The 19340-nt window shown below is 37.8% G+C and overlaps 1 long non-coding RNA gene across 1 annotated transcript; it reads right to left on the minus strand.

The window, feature by feature from the left end:
• Positions 1–5200: 5200 nt before the first annotated feature.
• On the minus strand, positions 5201–15650 carry LOC135633264 (uncharacterized). The gene is made up of 4 exons (XR_010494948.1): positions 15272–15650; positions 11226–13559; positions 7180–9513; positions 5201–5467 (listed from the first exon to the last, which is right to left on the minus strand). It is a non-coding gene; the product is annotated as an uncharacterized LOC135633264 (long non-coding RNA).
• Between the last annotated feature and the right edge of the window lie 3690 nt (positions 15651–19340).

A 19340-nucleotide genomic window follows, 5' to 3' on the forward strand; every position in this document is an offset into this window, starting at 1 on the left:
TGGCCACTTCAACGCCACCCCTCTCCTTCGTTGCCGAGCCACCACCGTTGCCAGCCACCATGCGATGACTACTGCATGCCTCCCAGCAACCGAACCTCCTTGCTCTACATCCGTAGTGCCAGAAACAGGGCAACTCACCAGTTGCCCTTGTTCCCAATCGTGACATTGCCGACTCCTCCTTCTCCACCGCTGCCGCTGCTTCTCGGCCGCACAATCGTAGCCGCATCCGTCAGTTGCTGCAGCCCTCATTGCAATGGTTGCAGAAACAGAGCTTCCTTTGTTGCTGCAGCCCCCGTCGATCCCGGTCGCGACCCTCGCTGACTCCTTCTCCACCGCCAATGCTGCGCTCCGGCCAGCGACCACCACTGCTGCCAGCCACCGCAGCCTTCTCCTCAACCGCTCGTGATCCATTCGGCCAACTCCTTCGGTGGTGCGACAAAAATAGAGTACGCAGCAACCACCACGCAGCAACAAAAATAGTGGCACCCTTTGCTACCGCAGCCGCCGATTGTCACCATCGTCATCGTTTCCGGCCAACAACCAACCCCTCGTTCTGCAGCAGCCACCCTCCAACAGCGAACGCAGCAATCGTAGCAAGTACGCTGCCTTGCCTCAACCCCAGCAGCGCACGCAACACCGATTCCTATTGTCAACCTCGGCCGCATCAACGCCGCCTCCCCCTTGCTTAGCATATTTTGCCACAACCACAGGTTGCCATCACCACAGGTTGCCATCACTACATCCTCAACCCCGTTGCTCGGTGATCGCCCCTTGGGTCACAGCAGCTACAGCCACATCAACGCAGTCACCTTCCAACCCCGGTGCTCTCACCTCACGCATCGATAGAAATAGGGCAGCTACTCTTCCTCCAACGCAGCGACCGCAGCACTGCCTTTGGCGTCCACCTCCTCGGCAACTTCGCATCGACAATGTTGATGCCCTTGATCGACACCAAAAATAGGAGTTGAGATTACAGATTTTTAGTCTTACGCAATGGCCACTGATAAATCGGTAAAAGCACAAATGGAAGCATTGGAAATCAGAATTGAGAACCAACTGCAAGAAACACTTAATGATTTAAAAAAGAGCCTACTGGAGAGCCTCAACAAATTTTAACAAAATGGGGGCTCAAGTTCTACGTTGCACAGATCTGAAAATACAAGAAAAGGACCCCAAGATTGTGACACAAATTACTCACACATGAAGATGAAATTTCTGAGATAGAAAGATGGAGATCCGACCAATTGGATCTCTAGGGCAGAAAATTTTTTCGTTTTCATAGAACCCCAAAAGAATCCAAGGTAGAAGTGGCCTCAATCCAGCTCGAGGGAGATGCACTCTAGTGGTATGATTGGTATGAAACTTTCCACAGAGTTCCTTCGTGGGAGCAGTTGAAAAGAGGGCGTCTTGTTCACTTTGGCCCATCCGAATATGAGAATGTTGATTGCTAGCTCACCAAAATTCATCAGACTTCTACAATGTTAGAATATCAGAGTAGATTTGAAAGATTATCAAATCAAGCTAGAGATTGGTTGGACCGACAACTTCTGGATACGTTTATTAAAGGGCTTATATTCTAGAGATCCAGTGTGAAGTTAAGGCTCATCAACCCCGTACTATGATAGCTGCGATCTCATTTGCAAATCTACTTGAGAAAAAAATTAGCAAGGAAAGATTAGCAAGGGGGGTTTGTACTATGATGAAAAATGGAGTATGGAGCACCGATGTAAACAAGGGCAACTTCTGATGATTGAACCAATTGGAGAGGAGCCGAAAGCTAAGAATGTGGACTCCGATCATAAAGGTATAAATTCTAATGAAGACGTTGAACCTACCATATATACAATGCATACATTAGCCGACTACTCTAACCTGCAAACTATGGAAGTTGCCGGAACTCTAGAGCATCAGCCTATTATAGTTTTGATTGATACTAGCAGCACTAACAATTTTATGGACAGTGAGACTGTTATTTTATGGACAGTGAGACTGTTGATCGATTGGCCCACTACATGGAAGACTATTACAGATTCGAAGTAAAGATCATTGATGGACGGATTTTCACTTGTGATAGCACAGGTTCAAAGATAAAATTGATTATATAGGGCCAGAAGTTTTATGCAATGATTACTACATTGAAAGACTGACCTGTTGCTTACACTATCAAAAAGTGGAGACCATACTTACTTGATCAACGGGTTGTAATGCGTTGTAGATAGTCTATGGCTAAAGTGCTGAAAGAGAAGCTCCCCGAGATTGATGCTGCTCAGCCTTGAGGACAAGGCTGATTTGAAGAGGAAGGAACTATTAGGACTCTTTTTCTGAGCTTTTAAATAATATTTATTGAGTCTGTTTAGTCCAGTTGTTTATTGAGTCGGTTTGGTTCAATTAGAGTCAAGTAGAGGTTTCTTTAATATTTATTTATTATTAGAGTTCAAGTCCTAATGGACTTTGGGTGGAACTCTATAAATAGGGATGTAACTGCTTCTTTTCAGTTATCTATGAAAAATATTATTTTATCTTTTGACAAACCCTAGGAGGCCGATCCCCTCAAAGTGATCATCCCCTTTCTCTTCTTCTTTTTTATGATAAGATTTTAGTGTCTTATCAAGAAGGTTCAGAAAAAGATGTATCTAAGTTGCTAGAAGGAGAAAGGGATTCATTCAAGTTCAAAATTTCAAAATTAAGATCATCATCAAAATCATTTTTCTTAACTTCGAAAATTTCATTAAAAACCACATGAATTGATTCTTCTTTAATCAAAGTTTTTTTGTTAAAAATACGAAAGACTTTAGAAACCAAAGAATAACCAAGAAAAATTCCTTCATCGGATTTTGCATCAAACTTTCCTAAGGTATCTTTTTCTTTAAATATAAAGCATTTACATCCGAAAACTTTAAAGTATGAAACATTGGGTTTTTTGTTGTTCCACAACTCATAAGAAGTTTTGAAAAGTAATGGTCTTACTAGAACCCTATTTATGACATAGCATGTCGTATTTATAGCTTCGGCCCAAAAATGGGCTATGTTCAGTTAATATGGTTCTAGCCATTTTTTATAAATTTCTATTCTTTCTTTATACTACTCCATTTTGTTGAGGATTTCTTGGAGTAGAAAAGTTATGGTTGTATCAATTAGATTCATAAAATTCTTGAAAATCATGGTTTTGAAATTCACCATCGTGATCACTTCGAATTGATGAATTCAAAAAACAATTTTCATTTTGAACAAGTTTACAAAACTTAGAGAAATACCTAAAGCAATTATTTTTATATGCTAAGAAGTAAGTCCATCTGTATCTACTAAAATCATCCACAATGACAAATATATATTTGCTATCTCCTAGGCTTGATGTAGCAATTAGTCCGAACAAGTCCATATAGATCAATTGGAAAGGTCTAGAGGTGCTTATTTAGTTCTTAGGTTTGAAGCTACCTTTTATTTGTTTTCCTAGTTGACATGCATCACGAACATTATCCTTAACAAACTTGATATGAAGAATTCCTCTTACAAGTTCTTTAGATAAAATTTGAGAGATTAGTTTCATGCTAGCATGACCTAATCTCTTATGTCAAAGCCAAGCATCATCATTCAAAACCGAAATACACATTTCATTGCAAAGATCATTGATGTCAATAGTGTATATGTTATTTTGTTTTAGTGCAATCATAGATATGTTTTTGTATGATTTTTTAATAATGCAAGCATTAGATTCAAATCTAACAATGTATCATTTATCACATAATTGACTAATACTCAAAAGGTTATGCTTTAAACCATCAACTAACAATACGTCTTCAATAAGAAGGTTGGATTTGTTACCTATGGTTACTTTGTCAATGATTTTACCCTTGTTGTTGTCTCCGAATGTGACATATCCTTCGTTTAGGCTAGTGAGCTTAGAAAAATGAGATGGATCTTCGGTCATATGCCTTGAGTATCCACTATCAAGGTACCATCTCTTGCTCCTAGCTTGTGATGGTACATTTTTCTACAAAAAGAGATGATTTTTAGGTACCCATTTTATCTTGGGTGCCTCAAAAATCGATCTACATAACATATCATGTTGTGTTGAGTCATTTGAGGTTCTTTTAGTAACCCAAATCAATTTATGTAGACTATATTTCTTGAATGGACATTTGTACACAACATGTCCAAGTTTACAACAAAAGTTGCTTTTGGTGCGAGGTGATACATGCAAGGTAGGGCCTTTAATAAAAATGGTTGGATTTTGATAAGAGCTACTCACAAATCCGATTCCGCCTTTCCTATGAACATGACCCTTATTGACAAGGATCATTATTCAAGGACTTGCTACCAACCTCAAATTTCTTCAAGGTATCTTTGAGTAGCAAGTTTTCCTTTTGAAGTATTTCTAAATTATGACATTTTGTGTAGAGAGCTAAGCTATTTTCATGCTCAATCTTTACTATATCAAAATTGCTAATAAGAGAAGCATGTTCCTTTTTTAAAGAATTATACTTTTTACTCAAAATTCTACATTCATCAAATAATTCATGAAAAGCACTTGAAAGCTCATCGAAAGTTAAATTTGCATCTAATGAACTTGTTACCTCATCTCCAATAGCCATTAGCGCATAGTGAGTAATTTACTCGGTGTTGGTTAGCTCCTCTTCTTCGGATTCACTTGAGTCATCCCATGTTGCTTTGAGAGCCTTCTTCTATGGTGTCCTCTTCTTGGCTTAGGGACATTCGCTCTTGTAGTGTCCCGACTTCTTACATTCGTAGCATATTACTTGATCTTTCTTAGGTTCAAATTTATTTTTAGTATTATTTTTAAATTTATTCTTTCTTATGAATTTTTTTAACTTTCTTGTTAAGAGTGCCAAATCATCATCAAAGTCCTCATCACTTGAGTTTTCTTTCAAGTGGTTTTCTTATGTTCTCAGTGCTATATCCTTCCTGTTCTTTGGAAGGGTGTCCTCAAGCTCTTTATGAGCTTTGCATGTCATTTCATAGGTCATTAGTTGTCACGCCCCTCAAAATATCCATGATTTTTAAAATTTTCGTCATAGACCAATCCAGGATCCAAACTAACGTTTGAGGACACTGAAAACATTCTATTCATATTCACATCCATAAAACCTGTGCAGTTCATAAACATAGCACACATCACTCGATAATTTATACAATCTGAACTCAACACATCAAAATAAATACCACAATATAAATCCACAAGTGGGGAAATCTATGCAGTCACCACAATCATCGATTTACCATAAGTTCATATCATTACACGAATTTAATTTAACATTCCAAAACCCTATACATGAGGGATCCTTTAACTTACACAAAATCCACCGGTTTAGATTCATAGTCACTTTTCATTAGATGCAAGGTAGCTTATACACAACTACATATATGCTAACAAAAGTTCTGCCCAACGTCTTCTAAACTTTCCGCTGCCTCAGCCCATTCTTAACATTTAAGCAAGAGTTACGCTATCCTGAAAAATTTATCAACAAATGGGGTGAGCATAAAGAGCTCAGCAAGTGACTAACATATCCATATCAAAATAGTACAATTTCCAAAGAGATGCAGTTTCAAACACAAAGCAGAATATACGATTTCGTATACATAATATCATTAGGAGCAGAATCATAATTGTCCTTTTTAATCATACATATTTGGTTCCTGACAGATGGGGCATAGAGTAATTGGAGCATATCAGAAACAAAGGAAACATATCGGAGCTTATCAATGGCATTTAAAATGTTCCAAATCACATCAACGACATATGGAACATTACGAAGCAAAATCAACAGTGAATGAAGCATTTCAGAGCATATCAAACTCATATGTCGTACCAAAGCTCAAACGTCGTCCTTGACGTTGCAATCATATCATAACTATCCAGAGCACGAACAGAAATAACTCACCAAAACTCTGGATGTCATATCAAACATATAGAGGGTGTAGTGGGATCTCAGTCAGAATGTGATTCATCCATTTCTGAATGACCACCTGACAAAAGTCTCCCACGTCTGGGAGCTCCATCCACCCACGTCTAGGTGAAGTCAAAGGGGCCGGCAGAGCATCGCAGGCTCTAAGCAATATCCCACAAAGCGGGACCCCACAAAGCGGGCAAATAGCGCATATCAGAATATCCCACAAAGCGGGACCCCACAAAGCGGGCAAATCAGCGCATACCCTTTACCATTTCTGGCAAAGGTCCAGACAATCCCACACACCAGAGTACAAAAGGACAGTTTCAACAAATTGCAGCATATAACGGAAGCACACGCGGAACAACCAAACGTACATGTGCCTTTTCAAAAACAATGTGATGCAAGGAACAAATCTCTCACAAAATATTCATTTTAGGGAAAGAATTGAAAGCAAGAGTGTACAGGGATTCCAAGCAATCATAACCAGCTCAATTCCAATAAGAAGGTTAGGCAAATTCAAGTATCCAAAGGAAATGGAACAGAATACGCGAAATCGACCAAAGCTCGATTTCGAACAGAATTCCAGTGGCACATCAAACAAATATTTCAGAATAACAAATATGCTCCAATACCCATAAGAAGGCTATGGTTGAACCATATATCAGTCTATATTCGGATGGAACAGATTTCATATGAAACAGGGCTCCCAACACAGAGTTACCTCTGATTTGGTAACGTAAGGTCAAAATCACAATCACTGGTTTGCAGACTTTATAGGATCGGATTCAACAGACGATAGGGTGAGCAATTGAACTCCAAAATTTTCAAACTATATGTCAAAAGAGAGGATTTCAAGTCTAGTTTCAAATAAACTCAGTTTGGTACAAATCAGAATTTTCAACAGGGAGTTATAGGCGTTTTAGTTTCGAAAGGTCAGAAATCTTGAACTCTGTTTTACAGCGTCTATAGGCTCTTTTGAAACAAATTTTTGGGTAAGTATTCGGTGTCCAAAATCTACAAAATCGGTGTCAAAAGAAAGACATACGAGTCTAATTTCAAACAAAAATAGTTCCTGCCTGAATTCTCATTCTGTACTAAAACTTAGGACCGAAACAGTGCTTAGGGGTCAGTTTACCGAAAACTTTCAGAATCCATAGTTCTATGTCCAAAGAGGAACTTATCAGTTTCTAAATAAAAATCTTCCAATTTATTTTAAATCAACATGAAAACAGAGTCTAATACATATGTAGGAAGGGGTTAGAACACTTGCCTTTGAAAATTTTGACCCCCAATGAAAAGATTAAAGCAAGAACCCCAAAAGCCCCAATTTTCTTTCTCTTCTTCTTCTTCTTCTTTCTTTCTTTCTTTCCCTGATCACCCACGAGCTGCCTCCTCTGCTTCCTTAACAACGAAGGCAGAGAAGCTTAAGCGGTGGAATTTGTCATTTGGTGCATTTTGCAGTTTAGTCCTTGTTTTTATCATATTCACGATTAGGTCCTTAGGGTTTACATATAGGTCCTCAGATTCTTTTTTTTTTTTTTTTGAACAGATCTCCCAAATCTTAAAAATAAGTTACCTCTGATTCATACTCTATTTCTTTTGTCAATTAAAAATAGATGCTTACATTATCACCAAAAATTTATACGAACATTCGGAAATGAGGGGTGTTACACTCTCCCCCCCTTAAAAGAAAATTTAGTCCTCTAAATTGATCATAGCTCAATTGATGAAAAGATGAGGATTATGGTATCTTTATTTCCTCCTCCTACTCTTAAATAGTTTCATCAATACAAAGCCTCAATGTTCCATCCATCTTTTAACTAACACCGGAGCACCCCATGATAAAATATTAAGCCAAATAAAATCCTCATTTAACAATCCTTGTAGTTGCTTTTCCAATTCCACTTACTCAAATGATATCTTTCTGTAGAGAGGCTTAGATTTTAGGATTGTCCCAAGGACCAAATCAAAAGCAAAATCACATTTGGAGGTAATCCAAACAAGTCATCCTGGGATACATTAGGCAAGGAGATAAATAATGTCCAATACTCTCAAAATAAAAGATCGGCTGATCAAATATGCAAAAAGTGATCATTTGTTATATACCAATCCATACTGGTATGTTAAGAAGATGGCCAATCCATACCAAGTATAATATCATAACTCCAAATCTCTAGGAGAACTAAATCAGCAAAAGTTCAAGTTCTCCAATAAAAATCAGACAAGAGGACCAGATTTCAAGTTCGTTATCAAAGAATCTCCAATGATCGTATTTACTTATAGCACATAATGTAGTGGTCTAGGTTGAATACCCAAGTGATAAGCAAAATATTACGAATCAAATCGTAGATGGGACCCATGATCAAACAAATATTTGCATTCTTTCATAAACATGCATAATACCTTTGACCACTAATTCAGAAGTTTCAGAATCATATTTAGTGATAGCATACACTCTTACATGGGCTGATGATTTAGGAGGCAGTGACTCTTTCTTCTTGTTCAAAGGGCAAACTTTTATTTTATGATCCAACTTTCTACAAGCAAAATAGACTCCAATCACCCGAAAACACAAACTTGTTTCATAATTTAACTTGTAATTCACACATGATTAAGTCTTTGGTGATGACTTTCCTTTTCAAATCCAAATGTCTTGACCCTCTTGTCATTACTTTCTGATTCATTTCCAATCATATTCTTATTGGTAAACTTGTCCTTATCATTCTTGTCACTGATCTCCAAAAATTCTTTTCATTGTTGCCAATAATAATCAGCCTCTACTTCCAATATAAGGTGGCAAAAGAAATCTTTTGATCATCAAAACAATTTTGTACATCAAATATCTTCTCTGTTTGCATCATTCATTTTTCTACCACCAATAAAATTAGGTCCACCATGCTTCCGCTGCGCCACTCTGATTCAATATCCCCAATCAATCCTTTCATTCCCCTTAATTAATCAGAAACAATGAAATAGGAGGACCAAATGTCCTCATCATCCCAGATTCCTAAAATACATCAAAGAAAATTTCCACCAATCACTATAGTTCATTAGACCTCAATATATTTTGCACGTCAACATATCAAATATTTCAGTAATCCTCAAACAATGCTCTGATACCACCTCTGTCACGCCCCTCAAAATATCCATGATTTTTAAAATTTTCGTCATAGACCAATCCAGGATCCAAACTAACGTTTGAGGACACTGAAAACATTCTATTCATATTCACATCCATAAAACCTGTGCAGTTCATAAACATAGCACACATCACTCGATAATTTATACAATCTGAACTCAACACATCAAAATAAATACCACAATATAAATCCACAAGTGGGGAAATCTATGCAGTCACCACAATCATCGATTTACCATAAGTTCATATCATTACACGAATTTAATTTAACATTCCAAAACCCTATACATGAGGGATCCTTTAACTTACACAAAATCCACCGGTTTAGATTCATAGTCACTTTTCATTAGATGCAAGGTAGCTTATACACAACTACATATATGCTAACAAAAGTTCTGCCCAACGTCTTCTAAACTTTCCGCTGCCTCAGCCCATTCTTAACATTTAAGCAAGAGTTACGCTATCCTGAAAAATTTATCAACAAATGGGGTGAGCATAAAGAGCTCAGCAAGTGACTAACATATCCATATCAAAATAGTACAATTTCCAAAGAGATGCAGTTTCAAACACAAAGCAGAATATACGATTTCGTATACATAATATCATTAGGAGCAGAATCATAATTGTCCTTTTTAATCATACATATTTGGTTCCTGACAGATGGGGCATAGAGTAATTGGAGCATATCAGAAACAAAGGAAACATATCGGAGCTTATCAATGGCATTTAAAATGTTCCAAATCACATCAACGACATATGGAACATTACGAAGCAAAATCAACAGTGAATGAAGCATTTCAGAGCATATCAAACTCATATGTCGTACCAAAGCTCAAACGTCGTCCTTGATGTTGCAATCATATCATAACTATCCAGAGCACGAACAGAAATAACTCACCAAAACTCTGGATGTCATATCAAACATATAGAGGGTGTAGTGGGATCTCAGTCAGAATGTGATTCATCCATTTCTGAATGACCACCTGACAAAAGTCTCCCACGTCTGGGAGCTCCATCCACCCACGTCTAGGTGAAGTCAAAGGGGCCGGCAGAGCATCGCAGGCTCTAAGCAATATCCCACAAAGCGGGACCCCACAAAGCGGGCAAATAGCGCATATCAGAATATCCCACAAAGCGGGACCCCACAAAGCGGGCAAATCAGCGCATACCCTTTACCATTTCTGGCAAAGGTCCAGACAATCCCACACACCAGAGTACAAAAGGACAGTTTCAACAAATTGCAGCATATAACGGAAGCACACGCGGAACAACCAAACGTACATGTGCCTTTTCAAAAACAATGTGATGCAAGGAACAAATCTCTCACAAAATATTCATTTTAGGGAAAGAATTGAAAGCAAGAGTGTACAGGGATTCCAAGCAATCATAACCAGCTCAATTCCAATAAGAAGGTTAGGCAAATTCAAGTATCCAAAGGAAATGGAACAGAATACGCGAAATCGACCAAAGCTCGATTTCGAACAGAATTCCAGTGGCACATCAAACAAATATTTCAGAATAACAAATATGCTCCAATACCCATAAGAAGGCTATGGTTGAACCATATATCAGTCTATATTCGGATGGAACAGATTTCATATGAAACAGGGCTCCCAACACAGAGTTACCTCTGATTTGGTAACGTAAGGTCAAAATCACAATCACTGGTTTGCAGACTTTATAGGATCGGATTCAACAGACGATAGGGTGAGCAATTGAACTCCAAAATTTTCAAACTATATGTCAAAAGAGAGGATTTCAAGTCTAGTTTCAAATAAACTCAGTTTGGTACAAATCAGAATTTTCAACAGGGAGTTATAGGCGTTTTAGTTTCGAAAGGTCAGAAATCTTGAACTCTGTTTTACAGCGTCTATAGGCTCTTTTGAAACAAATTTTTGGGTAAGTATTCGGTGTCCAAAATCTACAAAATCGGTGTCAAAAGAAAGACATACGAGTCTAATTTCAAACAAAAATAGTTCCTGCCTGAATTCTCATTCTGTACTAAAACTTAGGACCGAAACAGTGCTTAGGGGTCAGTTTACCGAAAACTTTCAGAATCCATAGTTCTATGTCCAAAGAGGAACTTATCAGTTTCTAAATAAAAATCTTCCAATTTATTTTAAATCAACATGAAAACAGAGTCTAATACATATGTAGGAAGGGGTTAGAACACTTGCCTTTGAAAATTTTGACCCCCAATGAAAAGATTAAAGCAAGAACCCCAAAAGCCCCAATTTTCTTTCTCTTCTTCTTCTTCTTCTTTCTTTCTTTCTTTCCCTGATCACCCACGAGCTGCCTCCTCTGCTTCCTTAACAACGAAGGCAGAGAAGCTTAAGCGGTGGAATTTGTCATTTGGTGCATTTTGCAGTTTAGTCCTTGTTTTTATCATATTCACGATTAGGTCCTTAGGGTTTACATATAGGTCCTCAGATTCTTTTTTTTTTTTTTTTGAACAGATCTCCCAAATCTTAAAAATAAGTTACCTCTGATTCATACTCTATTTCTTTTGTCAATTAAAAATAGATGCTTACATTATCACCAAAAATTTATACGAACATTCGGAAATGAGGGGTGTTACACTCTCCCCCCCTTAAAAGAAAATTTAGTCCTCTAAATTGATCATAGCTCAATTGATGAAAAGATGAGGATTATGGTATCTTTATTTCCTCCTCCTACTCTTAAATAGTTTCATCAATACAAAGCCTCAATGTTCCATCCATCTTTTAACTAACACCGGAGCACCCCATGATAAAATATTAAGCCAAATAAAATCCTCATTTAACAATCCTTGTAGTTGCTTTTCCAATTCCACTTACTCAAATGATATCTTTCTGTAGAGAGGCTTAGATTTTAGGATTGTCCCAAGGACCAAATCAAAAGCAAAATCACATTTGGAGGTAATCCAAACAAGTCATCCTGGGATACATTAGGCAAGGAGATAAATAATGTCCAATACTCTCAAAATAAAAGATCGGCTGATCAAATATGCAAAAAGTGATCATTTGTTATATACCAATCCATACTGGTATGTTAAGAAGATGGCCAATCCATACCAAGTATAATATCATAACTCCAAATCTCTAGGAGAACTAAATCAGCAAAAGTTCAAGTTCTCCAATAAAAATCAGACAAGAGGACCAGATTTCAAGTTCGTTATCAAAGAATCTCCAATGATCGTATTTACTTATAGCACATAATGTAGTGGTCTAGGTTGAATACCCAAGTGATAAGCAAAATATTACGAATCAAATCGTAGATGGGACCCATGATCAAACAAATATTTGCATTCTTTCATAAACATGCATAATACCTTTGACCACTAATTCAGAAGTTTCAGAATCATATTTAGTGATAGCATACACTCTTACATGGGCTGATGATTTAGGAGGCAGTGACTCTTTCTTCTTGTTCAAAGGGCAAACTTTTATTTTATGATCCAACTTTCTACAAGCAAAATAGACTCCAATCACCCGAAAACACAAACTTGTTTCATAATTTAACTTGTAATTCACACATGATTAAGTCTTTGGTGATGACTTTCCTTTTCAAATCCAAATGTCTTGACCCTCTTGTCATTACTTTCTGATTCATTTCCAATCATATTCTTATTGGTAAACTTGTCCTTATCATTCTTGTCACTGATCTCCAAAAATTCTTTTCATTGTTGCCAATAATAATCAGCCTCTACTTCCAATATAAGGTGGCAAAAGAAATCTTTTGATCATCAAAACAATTTTGTACATCAAATATCTTCTCTGTTTGCATCATTCATTTTTCTACCACCAATAAAATTAGGTCCACCATGCTTCCGCTGCGCCACTCTGATTCAATATCCCCAATCAATCCTTTCATTCCCCTTAATTAATCAGAAACAATGAAATAGGAGGACCAAATGTCCTCATCATCCCAGATTCCTAAAATACATCAAAGAAAATTTCCACCAATCACTATAGTTCATTAGACCTCAATATATTTTGCACGTCAACATATCAAATATTTCAGTAATCCTCAAACAATGCTCTGATACCACCTCTGTCACGCCCCTCAAAATATCCATGATTTTTAAAATTTTCGTCATAGACCAATCCAGGATCCAAACTAACGTTTGAGGACACTGAAAACATTCTATTCATATTCACATCCATAAAACCTGTGCAGTTCATAAACATAGCACACATCACTCGATAATTTATACAATCTGAACTCAACACATCAAAATAAATACCACAATATAAATCCACAAGTGGGGAAATCTATGCAGTCACCACAATCATCGATTTACCATAAGTTCATATCATTACACGAATTTAATTTAACATTCCAAAACCCTATACATGAGGGATCCTTTAACTTACACAAAATCCACCGGTTTAGATTCATAGTCACTTTTCATTAGATGCAAGGTAGCTTATACACAACTACATATATGCTAACAAAAGTTCTGCCCAACGTCTTCTAAACTTTCCGCTGCCTCAGCCCATTCTTAACATTTAAGCAAGAGTTACGCTATCCTGAAAAATTTATCAACAAATGGGGTGAGCATAAAGAGCTCAGCAAGTGACTAACATATCCATATCAAAATAGTACAATTTCCAAAGAGATGCAGTTTCAAACACAAAGCAGAATATACGATTTCGTATACATAATATCATTAGGAGCAGAATCATAATTGTCCTTTTTAATCATACATATTTGGTTCCTGACAGATGGGGCATAGAGTAATTGGAGCATATCAGAAACAAAGGAAACATATCGGAGCTTATCAATGGCATTTAAAATGTTCCAAATCACATCAACGACATATGGAACATTACGAAGCAAAATCAACAGTGAATGAAGCATTTCAGAGCATATCAAACTCATATGTCGTACCAAAGCTCAAACGTCGTCCTTGACGTTGCAATCATATCATAACTATCCAGAGCACGAACAGAAATAACTCACCAAAACTCTGGATGTCATATCAAACATATAGAGGGTGTAGTGGGATCTCAGTCAGAATGTGATTCATCCATTTCTGAATGACCACCTGACAAAAGTCTCCCACGTCTGGGAGCTCCATCCACCCACGTCTAGGTGAAGTCAAAGGGGCCGGCAGAGCATCGCAGGCTCTAAGCAATATCCCACAAAGCGGGACCCCACAAAGCGGGCAAATAGCGCATATCAGAATATCCCACAAAGCGGGACCCCACAAAGCGGGCAAATCAGCGCATACCCTTTACCATTTCTGGCAAAGGTCCAGACAATCCCACACACCAGAGTACAAAAGGACAGTTTCAACAAATTGCAGCATATAACGGAAGCACACGCGGAACAACCAAACGTACATGTGCCTTTTCAAAAACAATGTGATGCAAGGAACAAATCTCTCACAAAATATTCATTTTAGGGAAAGAATTGAAAGCAAGAGTGTACAGGGATTCCAAGCAATCATAACCAGCTCAATTCCAATAAGAAGGTTAGGCAAATTCAAGTATCCAAAGGAAATGGAACAGAATACGCGAAATCGACCAAAGCTCGATTTCGAACAGAATTCCAGTGGCACATCAAACAAATATTTCAGAATAACAAATATGCTCCAATACCCATAAGAAGGCTATGGTTGAACCATATATCAGTCTATATTCGGATGGAACAGATTTCATATGAAACAGGGCTCCCAACACAGAGTTACCTCTGATTTGGTAACGTAAGGTCAAAATCACAATCACTGGTTTGCAGACTTTATAGGATCGGATTCAACAGACGATAGGGTGAGCAATTGAACTCCAAAATTTTCAAACTATATGTCAAAAGAGAGGATTTCAAGTCTAGTTTCAAATAAACTCAGTTTGGTACAAATCAGAATTTTCAACAGGGAGTTATAGGCGTTTTAGTTTCGAAAGGTCAGAAATCTTGAACTCTGTTTTACAGCGTCTATAGGCTCTTTTGAAACAAATTTTTGGGTAAGTATTCGGTGTCCAAAATCTACAAAATCGGTGTCAAAAGAAAGACATACGAGTCTAATTTCAAACAAAAATAGTTCCTGCCTGAATTCTCATTCTGTACTAAAACTTAGGACCGAAACAGTGCTTAGGGGTCAGTTTACCGAAAACTTTCAGAATCCATAGTTCTATGTCCAAAGAGGAACTTATCAGTTTCTAAATAAAAATCTTCCAATTTATTTTAAATCAACATGAAAACAGAGTCTAATACATATGTAGGAAGGGGTTAGAACACTTGCCTTTGAAAATTTTGACCCCCAATGAAAAGATTAAAGCAAGAACCCCAAAAGCCCCAATTTTCTTTCTCTTCTTCTTCTTCTTCTTTCTTTCTTTCTTTCCCTGATCACCCACGAGCTGCCTCCTCTGCTTCCTTAACAACGAAGGCAGAGAAGCTTAAGCGGTGGAATTTGTCATTTGGTGCATTTTGCAGTTTAGTCCTTGTTTTTATCATATTCACGATTAGGTCCTTAGGGTTTACATATAGGTCCTCAGATTCTTTTTTTTTTTTTTTTGAACAGATCTCCCAAATCTTAAAAATAAGTTACCTCTGATTCATACTCTATTTCTTTTGTCAATTAAAAATAGATGCTTACATTATCACCAAAAATTTATACGAACATTCGGAAATGAGGGGTGTTACATTAGTAACCCAATTAGTTCTTCAAAAGGAAAATTATTTAGATCTTTGGCCTCTTGAATGGTCGTTACTTTAGGATCCCAACCTTTTGGAAGGGATCTTAAAATTTTATTAACTAGTTCAAAATCCGAGAAACCTTTACCAAGTCCTTTTAGACCATTGACGATATCCGTAAATCGGGTGTACATGTCTCCAATGGTCTCACTTGGTTTCATTCGAAACAACTCATAAGAATGCACCAAAAGATTAATTTTTGACTCCTTCACTCTACTAGTACCTTCATGAGTCACTTCAAGTGTGTGCCAAATGTCAAAAGCCATTTCACAAATCAATACTCGATTAAACTCATTTTTATCTAGTGCATAAAACAAGGCATTCATAGCCTTTGCGTTTAAAGCGAAAGTCTTCTTCTCCAAATCATTCCAATCGTTCATTGGAGGAGAAGACTTTTGAAAGATATTTTCTACAATATTTCATAATTCAAAATTCATTGACATTAGGAAGATCCTCATTCTAGTCTTCCAATATGTGTAATCCATCCCTTTGAACATGGGCGGATGTGTAATTGAATGGCCCTCTAGGTTGCCGGCAAATGTCATCTCTCAGTTGAATCTCATATTTTGATGATAAAACCACTTGATATGTGTTTATAATTTAAACTGTATTTTGAGTGATGCAGGTCTACTCGATCAGGATTAGACAGTTAACGCAGGAGGAATTGATGTTGCGCCGGAAGAGATCACGTCAGGATATTGGATGGCTGAACGCTTTGGACGTCGGGCATCCGGCCAAGGAGTGCGAAATTGCGCCAAGGATATCGGGGTTACGGAGGTCAACCGCCGATTGGGCAACAAGCCGCAAGAGAGGATGATGCATTGAAGAATCGGACGAAGCGCCAACCAATGACGTGTCGGGCAATAGAATGTCAATTCGCGTTGTAATAATTGTCTAAATCGGAGTTGAGTTTTGGTTTGTGTGTGCAGGATTAACTACGATAACGATGAAGACATAAAGTGAAACAAAGTGGTGGAGTCAAGCGCGAAGGATTTGTTGGGAGTTCGAGAGTTCGACGGAAGTCCGAAGGTTCGTCGGGAATGCTGCCGGAACTAGCCGAGAATGAGTAGGGAGCTTGCCGAAGGGTTTTTCGGAAGCTCGCCGGAAGGTTCGTTGGAAGTTCGCGGAGCTCAACGAGAAAGATCGGAGCTTGCTGAAGAAGCTCGTTGGAACTCGCCAAGATCAAATTGTGAAGTTTAGGAGCTTGCCGGGAGTCCGCATAATGGTTTCTGAGAGTTTCTCGGAAGACCGTCGGAAGTTCGCCGGAAGCTCCCCGGAAGAAGTCTTGACTAACGGACTTTGTAATAGCTTAGAAAATATCTTTAAATTTATAGTTAGCACGCTAATTAGGGTTAGGATTAGGTGTTAATCCTATAACCCAAGTAGGGGCCAATTGGGCCTGAGTTCGGACTGGTTTGGGCCAAGTTTGGAGCCCAATCAGTGAGCTGAATTGGCCTAGGCGGTGGCACCGCCCAGCACCCGAGAGCTGGGCGGTGGCACCGCCAGTCCACTGTCAGTGTCAGACACTGACAGGCGGTGGCACCACCACTGACAAGCGATGGCACCGCCGGCCTCGGAAACCAAAGAGAATTCAAATTTTGGAGCCCAAATTAGAATCCTCTTGGGGCCTATAAATACCCCTCATTTCTCAGCAGAGAATATAAACTTTTGAGAAGCTAGAAGTTGAGAAAAGCTTTAGGAAAAGTCTTGTTTTCAATAGCTTGAGTGTTCACCTCCTTTCTTTTCATTGAAATCTTTCTAAAAGGGTGAACCACTTGTAAGAGGTTGTAAGAGGGGTGTAAGAAGGAGGTTGATCTTCGCCTAGTAAATGAAGATCATTAGTGGATGCCGGTGGCCTCGATGGAAGAGGAATCAGAGGAGTGGATGTAGGTCATGATTGACCGAACCACTATAAACTACCGTCTTCTCTAGTTTGCATTTTGTTCTTGCCATTTACATACTGCAAACTACTTTACTTAGTCACTACGCTTCCATACGCTTCTAAGTTATTAAGCTTTTCAAGTTCGGTTTTTTATCGTACGAAAGATTTTGTCAAAATCGACGGTTTAATCCACTGCACTAATTCACCCCCCCCCCCCCCCCTCTTAGTGCCACTCTGATCCTAACAATTGGTATCAGAGCCACGGTTTTCTACTTTGGTTTAACACCCAAATAGAAATGGCTCTTTATGGCTTTCAAGAGGGTCACTCTCTCATTCGTCCTCCCTTTTTCAATGGGACGGACTAAACTTGTTGGAAAACTCAAATGAGAGTTTTCTTACTTTCTTTGGATTTGAGTTTATGGCACATAGTCGAAAATGGATTTGAAATGTCTTCTCTCCCAATGAACCATTGGAATGATTTGGAGAAGAAGATGTTTTCTCTAAATACAAAGGCTATGAATGCCTTATATTGTGCACTTGACAAAAATGAATTTAATCGCGTTTCGATGTGTGACTCGGCTTTTGATATTTGGAGAACTCTAGAGGTCACTCATGAAGGCACTAGCCGAGTGAAAGAGTCCAAAATCAATATTCTTATGAACTTTTCTGGATGAAACCAAGTGAGTCCATCAGAGACATGTACACCTGTTTCACGGATGTCATCAATGAACTCAAAGCTCTTGGTAAAAGTTTTTCTAATTTTGAACTAGTCACTAAAATCTTAAGATCCCTTCCAAAATGTTGGGATCCAAAAGTTACGGCCATTCAAGAGGCCAAGGACCTTAAAACATTCCCTCTCGAAGAACTTATTGGGTCTCTAATGACCTACGAAATGAACAATGTGACAAAAAGGAAACTCGAGAATAACCTTCCAAAGGACAGGAAGGATTTCGGACATAGAACACATGAAGACCACTCGAGCATAAGCTCAAGTGATGATGAACTTAAACTACAAATGAAACAAAAATTAAAAAGAAAAAAGAATGGAACTACTTGCTTTGAACGCAAGAAGAATAAAAATTGGGATGAATTGAGCTCTTCCGAAGACGAGGAGAAAATCAAGAAAGGCGAGGTAGCAAACTACGCCTCAACCACTTTCAACAATGAGGTAATCGAAATCCCCCTAATTTATTTCAATATTACATAATACTTTCATGAGTTATTTTTAATTTAGTTTAGGATTAATTTTCTTGAAAAATACATGTGTTATGTTAATGCAATAAAATGTTAGATATAAATCTAATGCTTATACACCTGGTAAGATTAATCTTATGTATGTGCTTGAGAAGCAAGAATGTGTATTTTGATGATTTCTATATTGATTTTCAATGACGATGCATGACTTTTGAAAGGAAGGCTTGATGATTTTTTTATGAACCTTGTCTTTGGTTTTCATACATGATGTATGGTTTTGACATATGAACAAAATTTGAGCATGCTAAGATAAAGTCAATCATATAAATTAAAACTAAAAATGTTTTAGTTATCTATAAGAATCATTCAAAATTATGTTCAATAAAAATGCAAAATGATGGAATGAAAATATTAAATGTTTTAATACCATTTTATGCATGAGATTTTAAAAGTTATACATAATGATGTTGATGGTTGTTATAAAGAAATTTATTTTTCGATCCTAAATGATTGATGATATATATATATTTTTTGGCACAAA

Source organism: Musa acuminata, chromosome BXJ3-3 (assembly GCF_036884655.1).
Source record: "Musa acuminata AAA Group cultivar baxijiao chromosome BXJ3-3, Cavendish_Baxijiao_AAA, whole genome shotgun sequence".
Lineage (NCBI taxonomy): Eukaryota > Viridiplantae > Streptophyta > Magnoliopsida > Zingiberales > Musaceae > Musa > Musa acuminata.